A 23,090-nucleotide genomic window follows, 5' to 3' on the forward strand; every position below is an offset into this window, starting at 1 on the left:
GCACCTAACTACATGAAATGGGGCTAACTACCCCGCACCAGCTTTCACAGAAGATCCAGGGCTCCTTTGGACTACAACTCCCAGCAGGTACGGCTACACGCTATGGTACTACACATCCCAGCCTGCCCCACGAGAGCGTCGGCCATCAGGCAGCGCGCGTTGTGTTCTGGGAGTTGTAGTCGACATTAGCCGTGCGGCGGCTAAGGGCGGTTGCGAGGAGTCTTCTTTGGGAGGCTGCGCAGCCTCTCGGGGAGGGCGGGGGAAGGAGTGGGAGCGGCAGCGGCGCGGTGGCGCCTGCGCAGTGAGGACGCGGAGATCTCTCGCGAGGAAGGACGCCATTATCGCAGCCGCTCGACAAACACCACGAGAATTCGCCACCACACACGGTAACCGCGGCTTCCCGCGGCCGGATGGCTCGGGCCGGCCTCTTTGGGGCCCAAGGGCCGGGGCCCAGCACGGCTTCCCCGCTCCTCACAGCGTCGGCCAGGCAACCGGGCCGCGAGCGAGAGGCTCAGGGAGGGGCCGAGCCGGGGGGGGCTCTTCCCCCGCCCCTACGGTCTGCGGGCGCCGGCGAGTCTCCGCCCCTCCCCCATGGGGCCACTGCCCCCTGGCACTGTGGTGGGGTCTCCCCGGGGGCTGGCAGGGGAGGGGTGTCTCCGCTTTGACTTCCCCCTCCCCCGCCACTGGGCCCCTCGCCGTACTGTGGTGGAGGGGCAGGGCTCTGCCTACCCCAGTGCTGTCCCCCCCATAGTCCTACTGGGAGGGGTGGGGCTCAGCCCCCCCATGCCCATTGGGTTGCAAGGCTAGCACTGAGGAGCGGAGTGTACCCTACATTTCTCCTTCCCCCGTGAGTAGCACTCTAGTGTGGGAGCTATTCCCACCCCCGGTTTTGTGATGCTCTTCCTGAGAGGGCTGGTGTGAGGCAGATGTAATTCCACCCCCACCCTCCCAATGTAGCACATACACTGCATTGCGAGGGAGTTTTTAGCAGGTGCACGTTCTACCCCCATAATGGATTGTAAATAAATCTAGAGCGATTACTTCCTTTTCCCACTCCATGTATCACTTGTGGAATTCTGTAATGGAAAGGGGTTTGGGCTTGCACATACAAACACTTGATGGCAAAAATTATGTAGCTGGGCATGTTCTTCATGCAGTTGGAAGTGGTGGATGATCTTTCCCTTCTCTTTCTCCCCCACTTCCAAATTTGAGTTGATATTTTCTGAATCAGTCTGCACTTAGCCAAAAGACATTTTCTTCCTCTTGTCTTTGGAATATTAAGATGTTTTTTAATTTTTTTTCCTCATATGGTGAAAAGTACTAAACTTATAACCAAATATAGTCAATTCTGCTAGGGGGCTATATAGTTTGTATACCCGTTTATTTTTAGTATTCCCAAGAGAAGAAGAGTTTTGTTTTATCTTTTAACAGAAGCACAAATTTAAAGGGGCATTATGAACTTAAAAATCCTCATTTTCTGAAAATTGCCTGCCTGCTGTTTTTACTGATAACACTTCATATTACTGTAAGGGAAAGTTCAGCGCATTTCTTTTGGTTTTGCTACTTCTCCAGTTAGTTTTCTTTATGTCTGATCTTCCTTTCTGTATAGTTAATTTCAGTTTAATTATAGTTTCCCCTCTTTTGTAGGTCTTTCACACAACATACAGAGAGAGAAAAACACTTAAAATGTGGCTGTAAAACCATCAAAATATGCAGGGACAAGAGTGGTACTTGAAATTTCATCTTTTGAACACTAGAACTTGAGTGTCCCTTTAATATTTTCTCTGAATAAAACAACCAATAAATTAATTTATTTAAATGCATGTTAAATGAATGTTGTGTAAAATCTAACAACTAAAAATTCTAATTGATTCTGAAACACTGTAATAAACTTCAGGAAGTACAGTAAACTGTATTTTAGCCTAATAACTCAGTTTGCAATAAGACATTGGAAGATGACAGGTAGCAGAAGTTCACAAATTGTTAGGGCAGTTAAAGATTAAATCTAGTTTTCATAGATGTGAACATCCTGCCTGTTTCAGAAAGTGTTGAGCACATTTTGTAGATGTGGCTTTGTCCCAAAATCTAATTTATGGTAACGTACAGGTTTTAAAATCTTTATGATCCTGTCAAGTTTAATTCATCAGGTGGCTGCAATACAGGCCTAAAATGTAAGGCTCTTTAAAATACTAGTAATGTTTAATGCCTAATAGTATCGCACTAATCTAGTGGGCATTAATTCTGGTGTCTGATATGTTATGTTTGGTGTTATGGATTCAGCCGGTGCACGTTCTGCTGAATAATTTTTTTTAAATAGTCCAGTGTTTATGTTTAAGGCCATGTGTAAGTCAGGGAAGTCATGGAATCCGAGACCTCATGACATTCTCTGCTTCAGCCCCAGGGACTGTGGGACTCGAGCTGGCAGCTAGCGGGGCCACTGGGTTCCAGTGACAGGTGATAGGGGCCCCCCTGCAAGGTTCCAGTGACAGGTGACTCCTGAAGGGACCCTCAGGGTTCCAGGGATGGGCAACAGCCTTGCGGGAGGCGAAGGGGTATGCCTCGGGCGAGTGGCTGGGCATGACCCGTTTTGTCTTTGGGAAATATGGTCACCCTGCCGATCACAGGCACCAGGGGTGGAGGGGCGCGCCCCTCCTCCCCAGCTTCCAGCTGCCCTGGGCAGAAGGGGAACCCCATAGCTCCCAGCCACCACGGTGGCAGGGGAAATCATGGAGCCACAGTAGCAAAAGTCACAGACAGGTCACAGCATCCGTGGATTTTTGGTTATTGCCCATGACTTCCATGGCTTTTACTAAAATTAACCATGACAAAATCTGAGCCTTACTTATGTTCCCTGGACAAAAATCAGACTTTTCTGTGGTGCACAAGATACGTTTTATACTATTTACCATTGATTAGCTAAGGAAAGGTTAAATATATGATATATCTTCATACCATAAAAGATTATTCAAGGTTGTCCTGATTAAGATCCTGTTTCTACAGTGAGTGCAGTGCAGGTTCAACCCACATTAACCAAATTTGCAATGACTTACATAGGCATATTGTAGGTTCTCTCTACTCCTTATTTTCATAGGAAAAAAATGAGATGAATTCACAGAAAGTGTACATTCTCATCTTTTTACCAGAACTTCCATGCTCTTAATAGTTTTTAATGAGGCATTGCTTGAGTTGTAATTTCTGTGGTTCTTGTAAGAAATGTATACATAAGGATACTTCTCACAATAAAGTCAACCTTTGTTTTTAATGGGAAGAGATGGGAACTTGTCTGCATACATAGAAGCACATACAAAAATAACACTATTCTATAGGTCTGCAGAATATTTTTTGTGCAATGAATCTAACAGGCCAACCAATGCTATAATTGAAGCAGGAATATTTGCAAACCTACTAGCCACACATTTTTGTTGTTGAATGCAGTTGTGCTATGCATACTAAACTCATTTTCAATAAAATCTTTTCTTCATGTGCGTAATTTCTCTTGGCCTGGAATTTGGTACTTAGTTGCGATTTTTAATTATTGAAATTACTTACTTTTTATTTATATTTTAGTTTAAAAAAAGATTCCATATTTTCATTTTCTTTTTAATTTGTGTGAAAAAGGAAATAAACAATTTATTTGAAATCAGGTGCAGGGCCTGTCTCGCCATAGTTGAAGATTTTGTTAAAGCTACATCTAAATCCTTAATTTGCTATGTCATTGTGTTGCAGAACATATATTAAGGCGCTAGTCAGAATGCGCAATAATTTAAAATTTCCTTATTTTAAGTACACTTGTATTCTGGCCTATAAATGAGACTATGTTTTGACAAATAAAATCATCCACTGGACAGAGCCCTCTAATACTTTTCTGCAGAACAGTCATTTAAGGATCAGTTGGAATTTTGAACTTAATTTACTTTTATTCTCTTACTGTAAATTAGAGCTTAATTATTTTACAATTAAAAATCAAATACCTCTTTATGTCTAGGGTGTGGATTTGTAGAAATAATAAAAATTAGGACTGGATCTATTGCATAAATTCACTCGTATTTGTCTTCTAAAGATCAGTGAGTAACTTTTGAAAGCACATAAACTTTCATAGGTTTAAAGGCTGTAGCTATCATGTTTTCTGAGAAGACTTACGAAGTGGTATAAGCACAACAGGATTGTGCTAGGAACATGAAGTAAAATTCAGAAGGTGAGGAAGAACTTCGAGAGTCAGTGTTCTCCTTATGATTGTAGATTTTTCTTCAATTTAATTATTTTGAATTATGTATACTCAGCAAGAATTTGAACAATATTAGTATTCTCCCTGTATCTTAAAGCTCAGTGTGATAATTAACATCAGTTTCCTAAAGCTTAATGCCCTGAATAAACAATTAAACTACTTCCTTTTTGTAGAAATCTAGTGTGTGTTTGCAGGAAGTAAACATCTTAAAACAGTTCTTTTGGGGAACAAGGAAGGGCCTCAATAAATGGAAGTAATCAAAACTGACTTGTTTTACAGTATATTTTACAGTTTCATTACCATACTTTTTCTAAATTCGCTTCATTGGAAACTTGTATTAAAATATTCACTTTTTCTAAAATGCTAGGTCGGACTATTTTAATATAGAAATTTAGTAATACATGCTAGAAAGAACATAAATACATAGTAATACATGCTAGAGAACATAAAATAACGTTACTTTTTCTGGTTGTGAACCATTCTGAGACGGATTGCATAAGAATAAAACAGATACAACTTAGATAATGTTTTCACCCCTTTAGCCAGAAGGCACATTTCCCTCACCTCTCATCTAGATTCAAATGTATCCGAATCTGAAGTCGACAGATTTGTGTTTGAAAAAAATCATTAAAGGCTAGTTTCCTGAGTCAAATAAGGCAACTTGAGTCAGTATTTGTTACTAATATAAGTAATGGTGTCTGTACTCTTACTAAGTGCATGCTTTTTGCCTGATACGAATAACATTTCTCCAGGCAGAAACCTCCATGACACCATAACAAAGCAGCTTAACTAGATAGAGAAAGGAAAACTTAGCATGCAAGCTGCAGCTTTGCAGTACTGTGTCTGGCAGTGAAAAGCTTGAATTAAGTGTTGCATCTTGCAAAGCTTCCTGAATGAAGCCAGATCCATGTATACGTCTTATTCCTTGATGTTGGCTAAGGTCTTTCACTGAAAGCACTGCCTGCTGCTCCCTTCAGCCTTACCCTTATAAAACAGCTGGACAAATATAGTTGGTCTAGTGGGTCAAAGGGATGCTGACCGTTGAAGCAGCTGTGCCGTAGGCTCTATACATAACTCACTAAGTCGTATCACTTCTAATTTTACCAGGAAGGTAACTGAAACTTACTGCAGAATTCATCTTGCTGCAGCTGTTTTCTGCGCTACCTAAAGCCTCCCAATGGTCTTCATAGTTAGCTCAGGAAGGTATTGTTATAGTTCTCCATCGTAAAATAAACACAGGCATGTATATAACCTTGGTGATGCAGGAAAAGGCTTAAGCTTTTGATCAGCCAAAGATTAATAACAAAGGCGTTTCTGGCCATTGTTGTAAGCTGGCAGTGAAAGAAGAGCTGAATTTAGTAAGAGCTAAACAGAGATGAAAAGGTAGCGAATAGAACTTTCTTTGAATGGTTTTCCTTACCTGCTTTAAGTTTTCACAAGTGATATTGAGTAGAACTCATGATTTTATCAAAAATATTATTGCAGAATAATTTTTTGATATTTTTTGTTTTTTTGATGAAAAACTGAAAACTTTTTTTTGGAAAGGATTCTTTTGTTGACGGAACCTCCCCCCCTCCCCCGCAAAAAAAAGTCATGGGCAATTTTGATAAATGTTTTCCCAACTACACTTCTATAAAACATTAGAGTACCTTTTTTTAACCAGAACTTAAAACTATTGAAACAACATATACTGTTTTGTAACAGATGTTTTTCAACAGGTACTAATAACATTTTCCAGGTACTAATATTTATTGATCTGTGAACCAAGGTAGAATTTTCGTCTGCAACATTTTTAACTTATTTGGTGTTAGCTTTAGATTTCTAAGGCAAATTGGTGAGAGCCTTTGGTTTAAATCACTCTCTCAGAATCTCATCCATCTACCCCAGTGGTGGGCAACCCGTGTGCTGCACGTGGCCTGTCAGAGTAATCCACTAGCGGACAGTGAGACAGTTTGTTTACGTTGCCTGTCTGGAGGCACAGCTGTCCGCAGCTCTCAGTGGCTGAGATTTGCCATTCCCGGCCAATGGGAGCTGCCGGAAGCAGCATCCGGCATGTCTGTGCGGCCTGCACCGCTTACAGCTGCTCCCACTGTCCAGGAACAGCGGCCACTGGGAGCTGTGGGCGGCCATGCCTGCAGACGGTCAATGTAAAAAAATTGTCTCGTGGCTGCAGGTTGACCACTACTGATCTACCCCTTTCTCTGTGGAAATAGTGTTAGCTTGCTGCCATGAGTCTATCCTTCCCTTGCCATGAATATCACTCTGTAAGGCTGGGGTTCATGTTATAGAAAGGGTTGAAAGATATGGGGTGGTTCCTTGTAATGTGGCTGTATTGGAGCAGAGCTGTCTGGGGCAAGATCTGATGAAGAGGTGCATGATCTCCATGTGATTTCCATGTCATCACCCATTTTGGGGGCAAATTGTGCAGCCTTTTGCACTAAGTCAAACCCTGACCTGAACCCTCTCCCCCCAGGATAAAGTTGAGCTCTGCAAGGAAGAGTCCATCTTTAGAGTCCTTTTTTGTGGGTTTTCCATAAAAGAGGGTGGTTAAACTTTTATAATTAGGTAACTGCGTTCATTTGAACCAGATAGAAATACTGTCTGTTTAGTTTTCTGTTGGACTCAACTTGTCACTGTGTTTATTAAGCTGTATATTGTAAATGCTAAAATATAGAGATTTTCTGTCAAAATTCTTACTTTGTTGTACTGAAACTGAAACGTATGTAGTGGAAATCTGAAATTACATCTGAAGATAATGAAGAATGTGGCAGTTCCTCTAAAACCTCTTCATAGACACTAGTACAAATACATTCCAATCTAGCACAAAATAAAATGGCTTAATATTAAATAGGGTTGTTTTGTTCAAAATGTCAAAAACAAGGAAAGGCAACAAACAGATGTCATAAAATACCTAAGGTGGTGTATAGGTTGTGTATTATTTGTTTAGCAATAGGAACAAAGCATTAGAAGAGAAAATAGGATATTAAAACAAGCACCCAACACACATTTGTTGCCTAAAGTCCTGCTGCCCTTTGATGCTGAAAGGCAGGTTTAACTTCTCCTGTTCAGCAGGTTCCGGTGTTTGTCTGGCTTCCTCCAAACAACTACTGCTTCTCTCTTGGAAAAAGTGTTTTAGTGCTGCCAGAGTTTCTTGTTCTTCTGTGCTTGGTAGTTCATAAGTAAGGCTGCATGTCTGTCTCAGATTCTGTGACAGTTCATGACCTCCGTGACTTCTGCAGTAGCTGGTGTCAAAAAAGTTTACTAGAACACCCAGTAGTTGGAGGCTGATATGAAAGAGGAATTGGGGGGGAGGGGGGCCACAAACAAAGTACAGGAACAATGAGATTGTGAGAAATCTAGTTGCAACTATCCTACCCCTGCTGAGAAGGGTGCTGTCCCTACAGCCTGCTTGCAATTGCCTTTCATATACAGAACACACACACACACCTATTTCTGCTGGAAGGAAGATTGAACTTTCTCTTTTCCCGCACCATTTTGACAGTTGTATGTGTTGTATGTGTTATACTGAGGAGGATATTCCTTCCCTGAACACAAACCTCAATGATTTTCATTGAGTTGAATGAAAACATGTTAGTAAGTGGAAATTTTTTTCCTCCCATGCAATCTATACTTCTCTGCATTCATCAAAAATTGGTTTAAAAATAACCGTGAATGTAAACTTCAAAGCATGTGCTTCAGATTGGTATAGATACATATATCAAGCTGTCTAGAGTAGCTCATGAGCATGAGTGCCAACCTCAGGGCAGACTGTCAAGGGACAGGGCACAAATCCCCAACCAGCTGTAAGTTCTGTGATTAGATTTCACCAACCAAGTAACAAGTGTGAACTCCTAAAGCACTGTAATATGGAGTCACAATCTCCTTGGGCACTCTGGTCTATCTTGCCACCTGGCATGCCTGTTTTTTTGATAGATGGTCCCTTACACCAGAAATCACAAAAGTTACTTACAGTCCCAAAAGACCAATCGCTTACCCAGGTCAATTGTTTTTAGTTTGAAATCAGAGGTACAATATTTGTAGCCCAGCCTATAATACTAACTAAAGATTTATTAACTATGGCCTTGTCTACACTGGCAAATTCTTGCACAGTAAAGCAGCTTTCTGTGGTGTAACTCCCGAGGTGTACACACTGCCAAGCCACTTAGTGCGCAGAAACTGCGCGGTTGCAGCACTGTAAAACAAAACCAAACAAAAACCCACCCCAGCAAGAGGCGTACAGAGCCAGTGTAGACACCCTGGTCGATTACAGCTCTGCAGTTGGCTTTGAGGAGGTGTCCCACAATGCCTGTTCTTGCCTCTCTGGTCATTGATTTGAATTGTAGTGCCCTGCCCTCAGGTGACCAACCATGAGCCCCACCCCTTAAATTCCTTGGGAATTTTGAAAGTCCCTTTCCTGTTTGCTCTGTGACACGTGCAGTGGTCTCAGTGCATCTTTCCAGGTGACCATGCCTGGTCCACGCACCAGGCGATCCCCCTCTTGGAGCAATGCCGAGCTGCTGGACCTAATCAGCATTTGGGGAGAGGAGGCTGTGCAGTCCTAGGTGTGCTCCAGCCATAGGAATTACGATACCTATGGACAGATTTCATGATCCATGACAGAAAGGGCCATGACTGGGACACACTGCAGTGTAGGGTCAAAGTGAAGGAGCTGCAGAAGGCAAATGGCTGCTCTGGTGTTGCGTCCTTGAGCTGCCGATTCTACAAAGAGCTGGACGCAATACTCGTGGCAACCCCACCTTCGTTGCGAAGGCCACTGTGGATACTTTGGTAGGTTGTGTGCCAGTCGAGAGTGGACCAAGCCAGGAAGAGGAAATCTTGGACGAAGAGTGGGAGGGGGACCCAGAGGCAGAGGACAACTCGGAGATCAGGGATGCATGCAGCCAGGAGCTCTTATCTACCCTGGAGGAGGCTAGCCAGTCACAGCTGTTGGAGTTTGGCAAAGCGCAAACAGGAGAGGAGGGCCCTGGTAAGAGGTTTTGATTTTGGGAATCACTGAAGCAAGTTGTTGGGGGCAGGAGGGTTGCAGAAAGGAGGCTTGTGTCTGTAATGGCAGAACAGAGTGTTGATTGACTCCCTCACTTCACAGGAGTCTGCCTCAGAGATCTCCATGAAACTGTCTTGGAGATACTGGACAATCCGCTGCCGCAAGTTCTTTGGCAGAGTTGCTTTGTTTCTTACCCCCATTAAGGGTAACTTTCCCGTGCCACTCTGCCGTCACAGGGTAGCATTACAGCACACAGGGGAGCTGCATAAGGGCCAGGGTGGAAGCCACAGTCTTTGAGAAGACCCTCCCTTGATTCCCTGCTCACCCTCAGCAGTGAGATACCTTCCATAATGAACACAGCCTGGGGAAAATGTGGGGACGGTAATGATTATAAGCCCCCCAATCCCCCAGTGCTGGTTCTTCCCAAGAGCCATGTGTCCAGTATGGTCCAGGGACCATGATTTCCCTTGTCCCTGTGGTTACTCCCATTTTGGGGGTCTTGTAGCTCATGTGTGCTTGGCTGGGGTCAGCCAGTTAGTGAATAGTGGCTATTTTTTAACTCACTGAATGAGTATTCTGTGTGTTCCAGACAATACTGCTTCTGTAAAATGTTGTATTTTGGCTTCACAGATACGACCTTGGGAGCCCAGCCTCCCTCTTTGGTAGCGCTGCCTGAACGGCTGCGCAGAATTAGAAAGCAGCCACAAAGAACTAAAGAGGACTTTCTGCATTGTGTTATGATGCACTCCACGGCCAAAAAACAAGAATTGAAGGAGTGGCGGGACAGCGATAAGAGGGACCGAAAGGAGAACGTGGCATGCCAGAATGAAGCCACGGACCGTCTCTTAAATGTTATGGAGCACCAAGCGGACGCACTCCAGGTGCTACTATCACTGCAAACTGAACAGCTGCGATCCCACCCTCCCCTACAGCCGCTGTTGCAAAACTCTTTCCCATGCTCCCCGCAGACACCCCCAACTCACTCTTATCAACCTCCTGACTCCAATCTGTACCCGCTGCATTCCACTCCTGCCCGATCACAGTCCAGCCCTGCAGACTCCCAGTACCCACTGCACTCAACACCCATCCCTCTGCAGGTTAGCCCTGCTGAAGTACAGTACCTGCTGCACAGTAATCCGAAGGAGAAGGTTGGATATGATACCTGGACATACACAAATCTGAAGCCATCCCAGGACTCCACCTCCTCCTGGGACCTTGCCTTCCCTCATCCCCCACAGTGCTGATGTGTTGTTTTTTGTTTATCTTTCTCCTCTGGTTGTTTGTTTTTCTTTTAAATAAAATAATTGTTTTGGTTTGAAAGCAATGTGTATTCCATTAATTGAAAGAAAAAAGACCTCTGCAAAGTAACAGGCAGTTTTCTGAAGCCTTCCTAGTGCATTATCTGCACCAATCACAATCAACTCCTAGCATTACAAGCACCACACTCCCAAGCATAGCGACAAATATTAGTGGCTTTCAGCTTCAAATTGCTGCTTCAAGGCATCCCTGATCCTTATGGCCGCATGCTGTGCCCCTCTAATAGCCCTGGTCTCTGGCTGTTCAAATTCAGCCTCCAGGCGCTGAGCCTCAGTGATCCAGCCCTGAGTGAAGCTTTTACCCTTCCCTTCACAAATATTATGGAGCATACGCATGCAACTGTAAGCATAGGAATATTGTCATTGGCCAGGTCCAGCCTCCCAGATCGGCAATGCCAGCAGGCCTTCAGTACTTGCTCAACCTGTTGAACTGCTCCTTGCTGCTGTCAAGGTTCCTCTGTATGGCTTCATAAGCCATGGCATTAAGGGGTAGGCAGGGTCTCCCAGGATCACAATGGGCATTTTGACTTCCCCTATGGTGATCTAGTCTGGGAGGAAAGTCCCTGTTTGCAACTTCCTGGACCAACCTGTGTTAATATCTATGAAACGCCCACATTGATCCACAAGCACCTGGAGAACCATAAAGAAATACCCCTTCCGATTAATGTGCTAGGTGGTCTAGTGCCAAAATTGGAATATTTGTGCCATCTATTGCCCCTCCGCAGTTAGGGAAGCCCATTTGTGCAAAGCCATGCATAATGTCACATACAATGCCCAGAGTCATGGTCTTTCAGTGCAGGATGTGATTAATGGCCCTGCCCACTTCTGTCAACCCGTGTCCAACGGTCAACTTTCCCACTCTGAACTGGTTAGCGACCAACTGATAGCAGTCTGGAGTAGCCAGCTTCCACTGTGGAATCACCATAAGCTTCTCCAGTGACAGAGCAGCTCTCATTCCCTTGTCCTTGTGCCACAGGGCTGGGGCGAGCTCATCACACAGCCTATGAATATGGCTTTCCTTCTCCAAAAGTTCTGCAGCCCCTGCTCATCGTCCCAGACGTGCATGACAATGTGATCTCACCACTCAGTGTTTGTTTCCTGAGCCCAAAAGCAGCATTCCATTGTGGTCAGCACCTCTGTGAATGCCACAAGCAATCTTGTATCGTAGCTAGTACATGTGGCGAGATCGATTTCAAATTCCTCTTGCCTTTGTAGTTTAAGAATAACTCTACTGCTACTCGTGACGTGTTAGTGAGAGCGAGCAGCATATTGGTCAACAGTGCGGGATCCATTCCTGCAGACTGAAAAGGCAGAGTGCGCAGTACACAAACCATTGAAAGATGGCATCAAATGCAGATGGAAGCACAGGGATTGCTGGGATGCGAAGCAATGCATCACAGGACATTGGGACAGGACCCAGCATGCCCCGCGACTCCCTCTGCCTTCCCACAACTCTTAGCAGCAGAAGAGATGCTCTATGGGAGAGCTGCCCAGAGTGCACCACTCCAAATACCTCTGCAAGTGCCGCAAGTGTAAACACACTATTGCACAGGCAGCTCACAGTGTGAACACACAACAGCAGTGCTCTGTGAGTGGTGCTCTCTGAGTGGTGCTGTAACTGCCAGTGCTGTAACTCTGCCAGTATAGACATACCCTAAGAAAAAGAAGTGAGTTATTTACAAGGTTAAAGCAGGTAATCATACATGCACAAATCAGATATAGTCTTAGGCTCCAAAATGTAATAGTTGCTGATGTAATACGCAAGCTCCGTGTGTCCTTTAGAATTAATCCAAGCCAAGCAGCTTAGGGGTCCTTTGCTTATGCTTAGAAATTTTGCCCTCTCTGAATTTCAAGCAGCATAGTGATAACAATGCCTCTTTGACAGGGATATTTATACCCTTCCCTCAGCATTCAGGCTACGATGGGACTAAGGCTTGGGGGGGAAGCAATCAACAAAGTCTTTTGTCTACTAATGTCCCTCAATGGCTTGTCTGGTATCTATAGGCCTTCTATTGTTGGGGAGAAGATGACACCTCTTGTGGTTAAAAGAACAGGAGTACTTGTGGCACCTTAAAGACTGACAAATTTTATTTCAGCATAAGCTTTCGTGAGCTACAGCTCACTTCTTCGGATGCATAGAAGGAACACGCAGACAGGAGATATTATACATACAGAGAAATGAAAAGGTGGAAGTATGTATATCCACAGGAAGAGTCTAATCCATGAGATGAGCTATCATCAGCAGGAGAACAAAAAAACAACTTTTGAAGTGATATCAGATGACCCATAGAACGGTGTGAGGAGAACTTACATAGCGGGAAATAGATTCAATTAGTGTAATGACCAACATTCCCTGCTCTGTTTAAACCTGAGTTAATTCGTATTTAATTTGCATATTAATTCGAGTCAGCGGTCTCGTCTTTGGAGTATGTTTTTCAAGTTTTTTGTTGCGAAATTGGCCACCTTCAGTTGTCACTGAGTGGTTAGAGAGGTTGAAGTGTTCTCCCACTGGTTTTTGAATGTTATGATTCCTGATGTCAGATTTGTGTCCATTTATTCTTTTGCGTAGAGACTGTCCGGTTTGGCTAACTCTTGTGGTTAGTTAGCATTTCACGCTTGGTAATGTTTCTCTGCTGACTGTGGAGATTTTCAGTTTTAACAAACATATTTATAGTTACAGAGCAAACATTTAAACGTTACCAAATAACATGGCATACAGATCTAATAAGCAAGATCTTACAAGCATTTAATAAAGTTTAAACACTAAACTTACTCTTCTAACTCTGTTTTAACAATACTAACACAAAGGTGAGTCAGATTGCTTTTCAGCTGTGCATTTGTCAATATTCAGTGAGGCCCAGGGGCTTTAGCATGAGCTGGCATTGTTCTGCCAGCATCACTACATATGCACTGTTATTCTCAGGAGAGACCATCTTCTGTACCATGCTAGAAGTTCCTTTCTGTTATTTGTTTTTAGAGGTAGTTTAAACAGCTTGGGTAACTGAATTAAAATTTGCTCATGCTGAACTTGCGGACAGGTTGTTTTTGCACAAGCATTCACAAACACATTTCTGAATAGCAGATGAATTAAATTACGAGTAAGATTTTTTTAAATCTTGGATATTTTCCCCTTTCTGTGACCATTTTTTTTTTTCATATGTGAGTACTTGATTTGGTCAGAACTTTAAGGTATGGTGAATCTTCCTCTCCCCCTGTCCCGCAGCTATCGGTATACGCTGCCACCTACTTTTCTCAAACATCACCAAAACAATATTGCTGAGATGTAGCCAACATTTAACTGCTTTTATTTTTCAGACCCCCTACATAAGTACCCAGAATGGCAACTACAGTTGTTACCCCAGGTTGCCCCTTCAGGCAGCAAAGCATTGTTCAGTGTTTTTTGAATGGAAGATAAAAATATACAGGAATTGATCCCTGAGGTGTCTACCTGGAGTAATATCCTTGTCTAGACCAATCTCCTGAAAATTAGGAGCAATTGTCAGTAAAGATTCTCCACCTAGTGGATGCAAGCAATACAACTAAATAACTACATCAAATTCTGTACATTGTATTAACCCTTGGAAGGGCTATAACTGATGTGGGTAGCTCTTGTTTCTCAGAACTGGTCGATACAGAAAACTTACATTGGCATAGCTACGTGTCTCAGGAATGTGGAAAATCCACACCCCTGAAAGATGTAGCTATGCTAATCTAACTCCCAGTGTAGTCAGTGGTAGGCCAAGAATAATTCTGCCATTGACCTAGCTATCTCCTCTCACAGAGGTGGATTGACTACAGCAATGGGAGAACCTCCCCTGTCGCTGTAGAGCGTGTCTGTATTGAACTGCTACAGTGGTACAGCTGCAGCCGTGCTGCTGTAGAGTTTTAAGTGCGGACAAACTCTTAGGGTATGGATTTTTCACACCCCTGGGAGATGTAGCTATGACGATGTAAATTTTCAGTTTAGACCAGTCCTGATTTGCTACTGACCAGTAATGAAGCCTATGGCTGAAGTTAATTAATAGCCAGGATAATTAAGTGTTGCATCCTGGCTATGGTACCTCAATGTATGCATAAACTTGGATCAATTTGGGCCTGATCTAAACCTAAAATGTAGCTTGACCTAATTATGTCACTTAAGACTCTGAAAAATTCACACTCCCGAGGGACATAATTAAGCCGACCTAAGCCATTGTGCAGACGCTGCTAAGTTGATGGATGAATTCTTTAAGCCCAGCTACAGCCTATCAGAGGGTGGATTAACTACTGCAGTGGAAAAGCCCCTTATGTCACTGTAGCAAGTTTCTATGCTACCGTGCTACAGAGGTACAGCTGCACTGCTGTAGCATTTGTCTGTAGACAAACCCTTAGGCTGACATCATTCTGCACATATCTCTCTCTGGGTATGTCGACCTTAGAACTGTTACAGCAGCACAGCTGCAGCACTGTAGTGTGGACACTTCCTACACCGACAGAAGGGGGTTTTCTGTTTCTGTAGAAAATGTACCTCTCTGAGAGGTGGTAACTAGATCGATGGAAGAATTCTTCTGTTGACCTACGGCTATGTACACTGGGACTTAGGTCGGTTTAACTGAATCTTTTAGATATGTGGATTTTTCACACTCCTGAGTGGCATAGCTAGGTTGACCTAATATTTTGGTGTAGACCAGCCTTATTTGTTCAAAGGCCTGGTCTACAACTAAAAATTAGGTTGACCCAGCCATGCTGCTCAGGGATGTGAAAAATTCAGATCCCTGAGAGAGACAGTTAAGCCAATCTAAGCTCTGGAGTAGACATTGCTAGGTTGATGGGAGAATACTTCTGGCTATCTAGTTACCACCTTTTGTGGAGGTGGATTAAGTAGAATGATGGAAAAACCACTTCCATTGCTGAAGCAAGTGTCTATGCTATGTAGCTGCTGCTGTAGCTCTTGTAGTGTAGATGTACTATTAGAGGCAGATAACTTGTATGTAACAGCAGCTCACCAAAGGGGATGAGTAGTTGTGAAGGCACTCATCGCATTTCTTAAATGTGCTGTGAAAATCAACAATTTAAGACCTTGATTCTGCAAACATTTATATGCACCCTTAACGCTTGTGAATAATCTCAGTGAGTTCAGTAGGGCTGTTTATATCTGTAAAGTTAAACATGTGCTTGTTTTGTTTGCAGGAGTAGGGCCCAAGTCATCAAAGTAATGTTACCATTACTTTTTCAAACCAAGACTTGAAAAATTTACTTGATACCTGCTAGCCATAGTGAAAAATATTTGCACTGCTACACCTTCAAAGACACGCTCCCTACAATTTATCAAGTAATAAAACAGTTGTGTATTGTTCATTTTATACTTTAGTTCATTGTAACCTATTATCATTGTTACCTGGTCAGCTGTAGTCATCATGATGTCAGCTGACGTGACTCTTCACAATTACGTTTAAACACACTAATATTTTGTAACGTAGATAAGCCTTTTCAGTGTTGGGTTTAATAAGAATAAATAAATAAAACAGACATGGACAAATGGAGAAGTATCACGGGAGAGCATCCAAGCAAAGCTTAGTGGTGAGATATTGGGCAAAAGTAGAGGTAGAATGGTAAGTAAGGAGAGAAGGAAAAAGATGACCAAGAAAAACAGAGACTTGTACCAGCTAGGATGCAAAAGAAGGGAAATTATCCTAAGAGAATCAAGACAATGAACTTGAAGAGAACTGCTGAGTTCCCATAAGAGTTTCTGCAGATTGTGGAGCTTTTATGGGTTTAAAACTGAATCAATTTTGTTTAAGTTTTTAAGTTCTGACCTCTTACCAGAGGAGGACCAAACTTCCAAGATTCTTTGCTGTTAAGGCATCTATTTCATTTTTCCTGCTGTCATCCTCAACTTTGGGGATTTGCACTGTAGCCCATCAGCCCAGTGTCTGAGCACCACATTATCAAAGTGATGTTTTTAGGTTACCTACTTGTCTTACCTTCACTTTCATGCCAATTGACATATAATCTCAGAGGCCAGATTTCTCTGGCTGCAGTAATAAATTTCTGTAACCTGAATTCCTGTCTTTTGATTATTTTCAACACAGAGGTTGAAAGAATTCTCAACGTCAGCATACAATAGTAGCTCATTCTTAAAGAATAAATAGATTAACACCTGTGCATGACACTGTAATGACTTCCAGTTTGTCCCCTTGCCCCAATCACGGTTGCCAGAAAGACAATAGTGAAGCATTAAATATAGTGATTTATTTAGTGAACAAAGTCTAATATTGTGATGATGCCTGGCTTTTTGCCTATAGGATCTTTTAGGGGCATCTCATTACAAACACACATTTTGTTTTCTTCTGTATAGGGAAACTGAAAAGTATCATCTTTGAAATTCCTTAGCACTTTATAAACTTTCATATGTAAGCCCCCATAGTCCTCGGTCAGTTGTGCAGTATCGTTAGGTATGGCCTAACAGGGACAAAAGCATTTACATTACATTTTGGAAACTAAGAACTTCCTAATATCACATGTAATAGAGCTTGTTATAATTCTTATCATACATTGTAATATCCTAGTATTTTTATAATTAAACAGTAACAGTTGTGATCCAGTTTAGTTACAGAATATAGGGTATAAACAATTAATGTTTTTACTTACCGTTTTTGGGTAATGTAGAGAGGGAAGAAGAAAGGTAAAAGTGCAAATAGCAGTTCAGAAATTTTAAGATGCGTTCTTTTCTCTTCATAGTTTACAGTGCAAGTCAGTGCAGTGTAAAATCGGACCTTCTATTTAAAATACTTTTGAGGTTTCATATTTCTATTTTCAATATGTTGGTGCATGAAGTCCATAGGAGGCTTGGCAGTTCTTGTATTTACAATGCATTTGACCTTATACACTATTAAAAAGGCGGCTTTTTATTATGTTTTATTTATTAATATGTTATAGTATGTTGATATATAATGTACTTTGTTAGGGAATTATTCACTAGTGCAAGAAGACTCAGTTCTGGCTGCCAAATGGAGTGACTCTGGTTTAGACGCAGAGCCAGACCTTGGGTTCATAAAGGTTTTGAAAGTCACAGAGGTGAAAATCTGGGAAGAGCACTGTTGGGCTCTGTTCCAGCAAATATTTATGCACTTGCTTAACTTAACACATGGTGAGTAGTTCCATTGACTTCAGTGGGACTGCTCACAGTGTGTAAGGCTAAGCACGTGTTTTAAGTCTGTAGGACTGAGGCCTAAATCAGTAGTATGCACACTGGATGCAGGACAAATAAAGAAGGGATTGACTGGCGGCCAGTAGGTGCATGGAGAAGAAAATAAATATTTGCAACAAAAAAATAGCTATTTGAAAATGTGTGCTTGTGTTGATCATTTTTTCCTCTTCTTTGGATTTATTCTTGTTTAAAACAAAACAAATGTAATTTAAAGGTTTGGAGCAGGCAGAGGGGAAGTAAAATGTCACATTTTGGATTATGTGGTAAATTGGAACAAATGTCCTCCTGTTACATACAATTTAAGTATTGTAGCAATCTTGCAACAGTAAAGTAGCACTCAGGAACATCTGGCAATATTTGCAGTCACTGAAACAGGATCAGCTAATGTATACATTTCATGTACTGAAACTCTACATTTCTAAATCACCCTATTCACACCCCACCACCTCAAACATTTTTAGAAAGTAAAACTATGTTTATTTGATACATTTGTATGTTAGTAAGGCTGTTGACCACACACCTGTAAGCTGTTTCCCCACAGATTTTAGTATTTTTTAAATGAAATTTAGCCAAAAAAGATAATGCAGTCATATACATTTACCTATAAATATTTGTGTTCTTAAAGAAACATGGAATGTAAACAAAAATAGTTCTGCCCTTGTCAGCTGTAACTGTTATACACTGGTGGTGGTTTACAGTTCAAACATCACAAATAGGGCTTCTAGTTTTACGTTTAACTCCATGTATTTGTGAATAAATCCTTTCAGGTAAAAACCAGAGTTACCTCTCTCTGAGGTTTCAGGCAGCTTTCTGTCTTTGCCCCTTTTCGCATTCATCAGTTTGCACTATTCCTAGTTAATTTCAGTGTTGGAGTTCAGCTCTGTACATTTGCTATCAACAGGCCTCTCTTCCCTCCTCCTGCTTTTCCCTCCTCCCCCTTCAAAAATCTTAAACATAAATATTCTATTATATTGAAAAAGAAACAAAGTATGGGAGTCTAGAAGGTAAAAAAACTTCAAATATTGGCTTCATTAATATTTATTGTTAATCATACTTGGCTCAGTACAGAACATAGATTAGGTAAGGTCCCTCAAGGAGCCTACAGTCTAGGTACTGTGTTTATTTGAATTGATAAAAATTTTATATTCAAGACTCAAGTTATTTTACAGTCAGTCATTCTACATTGATCCAGACTGATTAGATGGAAAAACATCTCTATGCTATGACTGACATCTCCTTTTTTGCCCACTTCAAATCCTATTCAAAAGCCCCACCTCCCAGAAAAATAGACTAATTTTGCAGTGTGACATCAAAGTCACAATATACAGAATGTGTTAGGCCATGCCCAGAGAGATTAGGGTTGGGGTGGAGGCTGAGAAGAGAAAGAGTCTTTAGAATTGATGAACTGCCACAGAGAACATCCTGCCACTACCACCTTCTTGTTTAAACAAGGGGGTTGTAATCTTGAGCAGCTCAGTTAATCACAGCTTCCAGAATTTTACATGACGAAAGAGATGGACCAAAGATTCAAACCCTTTAGGGACTGCATAGGCCAATACTATCACCATCTTAAAGTTCACCTAAAATGCAATGGTGATCCTCGTAAAACATCATTAGTGGATGGGCAGCCCCATTCTACACTAACTGTGATTTCCAGATGATCTTAAAATTTAGACCTAGGGGTAATACATGACAGTAATCCTACAACAAGGTGAGAAACTGAGACAAAATCTGAACCAAAAGAAATGTTGCACCTTTTTTCCGCTTGGTTCAGTGAAGCATTACTTTAATCTTATTTGGAGTGATTTTTTGTTGTTCAAGAATTAACTAAACAAAATGTACAGTTATGATCAAGCAAGTAGCATTCTGGACCCATCATGTCTCAGCCTGTTTTAATATGAATTCATATATAGTTTTAAATCATTGACACCCATCCCACCAATCACAGCTCACAGAACACTATAAAACAGGGGTCATCATACATTGGTTTATAGGACCATCAGATGATAATTAGAAAAGCAACATCAGGAAGACTGAATGGAAGCACACAGAGAAATGGACCTGCATTTGCGACCTTGCACCACAGCACTCACTGTGCTTGGGGAGTGGGAACTAAAGTCGCTCTTTAATTCTGTCTGTTCACAAGTTACCATGTTTCAATCCTTAATAAAAAGTTTCCAGGTGCTCTTTGCTAGCCTTTCTCTGGAATGATAAACTATTGCTGCAAGCCATTTGACAGGGTAGATTGATTTAAATCAAAGCGATTTAAATACTGATTTTAATTATCCTAAAAAAAGTGATTGATTTTCATTGGTCAGTAACTATTAAAATGTCGATTTGCAATCAGAAATAGACTTCATGCTAAATTTGGTGCTTCCCTTTGCTAACTAAGAGAATACACCATATCTGCATACATTTATTTAAGCAATTATTTAATTTTTTTTTTGGTGTGTCTTGTGTCAAGCTGGATTTGGATGGAAATTCAAATTCTATTAAAATGCCTAAAAAGTATTTTAATTTTTATTAAATGTAACTACTTTTAAGAAAAAAATTAGCAAAATATGTTTTGCATTTAAAACTAACCTATTAAGACTATGTCTACACTACAAAGATAAGTCGACCTATGTTAGGTTGACTTAAACCATTGCATTAATTGATGTGGTGGCTGCTGTCCACACTACCCTTCTTCTGTTGATGGTGTGCATCCTCAGCAGGAGTGCTTCCACTGACTGAAGAGGGACAGTGTGGGGGACTGAGAGCCAGGACTCAACCCCACCAGGAGCCCAGCTGCCGCCCAGGGCTTCTCACCTCCTGTGCAGAGATCCGCACTCAGAGTCCGGTCGACTGCCGTGCTCCTGGCGGGGAGTGGGGAGCCTTGGCAGGAGCCCAAGTCAGGAGCCTGGGTTACAGCCTGGCTTGGAGTGGAGGCTGGGCAGGAGCCTTTCTCGGAAGCCAGGAGCTGGAGTCATGAAATTGACACGAACGATGGCCAACAGCAGATGTAAGAAACGTAGTGTCTACACAGACATGCATGGCCCTAACTACACTGACATAAGCCCTCCACCTCTCCTTGAGGTGGTTTTATTATGTCAGCATAGCAGAGGAGTTACACTGGTGGGAGGAGCATTAAATTTAGTGTGTATACTTCCTCTTTCAACAAAAGCTGGCTTTTGTTGAAGAAACTGTGAAGTGTGGACGAGGCCTTATTAAACAAAAGAAGTAATTGTTTTTGGTTACCTTGTCCTTCAAGATTTTACAACTAGAAGATTTTATCCTTTTACACCTAGTTTTTATGTACAGCTTGGAAGTGGAAAACAAACTTTCCTGCTTTTACAACTCCAAATTGGCTTCTTAACTTCAAATGCAATAGTCATTGAACTGAACTAGTTGAATAAACTGAAATGAAGAAGATATTCTCTCTGCACGTGCAGAAGAGGCTACTGCTTTCAAAAGCCGGTTTAGCACTTCTGGAACCATAGTTTGTTGGTGCTCAGCCAGTGACTTCCACCAGTTCAATGGTTTGACTTTCTTTAAAACTTTGCAGCAGACATACACTGATTAATATTCTTTTTTTGCATTTAATTTAAATAATTTTAATTATAATAAATTTAGGCCTTAATACAAGTTGTCAATTTCAAATTTAATTTCAGATAGGTTTGTTTTTAAAAAAAGAAACTTGTATTTAATTAAAAATAAAAAATCCATTTTTATCCACTCTGCTATTTGAACAACTTCAGTTAATGCTTATTTTCAGTTTAAGGTGCTTGAAATTTCCCAAGGTATCTTTCGCCACTCTGTATAACCCTTTATTCGCTGCTGTCCACCCTGTCTCCTTGGCTCACCAGATGTGTATAGAGAGCACAGCTGGTCATGGGAAATGGATAGCTGATGCATCTGAGTAGTTCATAGATTTTTAAGGCCAGAAGGGACCATTGGATCAGCTAGTCTGACAGTGATCTTCTATCCACTATTCTTTGTGTAGCTCTAAACTTGTTTTGAATAAGAGGAATCACTTCTCTTTTTATGTATTTAATTTTTAACATTTCAGAAACGGCCTAAGATTAGGATATTGAAAGAATGTGTATGACATTTGGAGTTTGTGAGGACTGATTTTTCAACTAGAGGAATCCAAAAAAATGTTGGGAAAACAGCTCAGTTTAAAAATAGGAGCACTTTAAAATGTTTCCTCTGGAAAAGTCAATAAATACTTGACAAGAAAAATTGTGTACAAGGAAAATTCTGTTGTGAACTGAAGTCTTATTTTGCAAAATTTGTAGACTAAAGGTAGGAGTTCCAAAAGTGCTTAGTGCTGGCCTAATTCTCCTTTTGAAGTTAATAGGGGTTTTACCATTTACTTCAGTGAGAGCAAAGTTAGACCAATGTTGAACTTTTCTGAAAACTCTACCCTGAATTTAATCATTGAATGTGAAATAAAAGGCATTTTACTCCAACTTTAATTTCAAATTTCTATGCAACTTCTACTAAGTTACCAGTGCCTCCATAATCCGTGTATTTTGTGTGTGTGTGTGTGTGTGTACAAATAAATACATTTTTCCCTAATGTTTTGATAGAACAGGGATTGGCAATCTTTGGCACACGGCCCATCAGAGAAAGCCGCTAGCGGGCCTGGGCGATTTATTTACCTGCAACGTCTGCAGGTTCAGCCGATTGTAGCTCCCACTGGCTGCGGTTTGCTGTTCCAGGCCAATGGGGGCTGGGGAACACGGCGCGGGCCAAGGGGTGTGCTGACCGCTGCTTCCTGCAGCTCCCATTGGCCTAGAACGGTGAACCATGGCCAGTGGGAGCTGCGATCGGCTGAACCTGCAGACGCTGCAGGTAAACAAACCATCCAGGCCCGCTAGCAGCTTTCCCTTACAGGCTGCATGCCAAAGGTTGCCCGAGTCCTGTGATAGAGGTTCTTTTTGAGTCTGGGGGCAGCAGATTTACATTGTGCTATGCCCGGTGAGAATGTAGAATTGGCAGATTCTTGTTTGTAAAATACTGTGCTTCATCATGACCTTGGCCAGTTGCCTATGCGCAATATCTGATTTATTGAAAATATGTTTAAAAAGGTGAACATTTCTAATGTTATGACGAAACATTACCGTATATATGTGCCATTTTATAAATTACGATATCTTGGCTGTTTTAATCCTTTATATTCATTAACTGCTAAGAGACATCTGTCCAAGCTAGGATAAAGTGGGGGCTTTGTGCTTGGATTTTTTTTTTTTTAAACATATGCCCGTATTTCACCAGAACATGACACAAGAGGCTAGGAGTGGAGAAAGGAGGTCAGAAACAGGAAATTGTTTTTCACTTGCATTAGGAGAGGGCTTAACTAACTTGAACTAA

The 23,090-nt window shown here is 41.7% G+C and overlaps 1 protein-coding gene across 1 annotated transcript in view; it reads left to right on the forward strand.

Moving 5' to 3' along the window:
• The first annotated feature begins 303 nt into the window (after window positions 1-303).
• The window catches only part of BANP (BTG3 associated nuclear protein), a 271,776-nt gene continuing 248,989 nt past the window's right edge, over window positions 304-23,090 (forward strand). The window contains exon 1 of the mRNA XM_032793751.2: window positions 304-386. The gene's annotated coding sequence lies outside the window, so the exon portion shown is untranslated. The remainder of the gene's footprint in view (window positions 387-23,090) is intronic.

This window comes from Chelonoidis abingdonii, chromosome 19 (assembly GCF_003597395.2).
Source record: "Chelonoidis abingdonii isolate Lonesome George chromosome 19, CheloAbing_2.0, whole genome shotgun sequence".
In the NCBI taxonomy this organism is placed as follows: domain Eukaryota; kingdom Metazoa; phylum Chordata; order Testudines; family Testudinidae; genus Chelonoidis; species Chelonoidis abingdonii.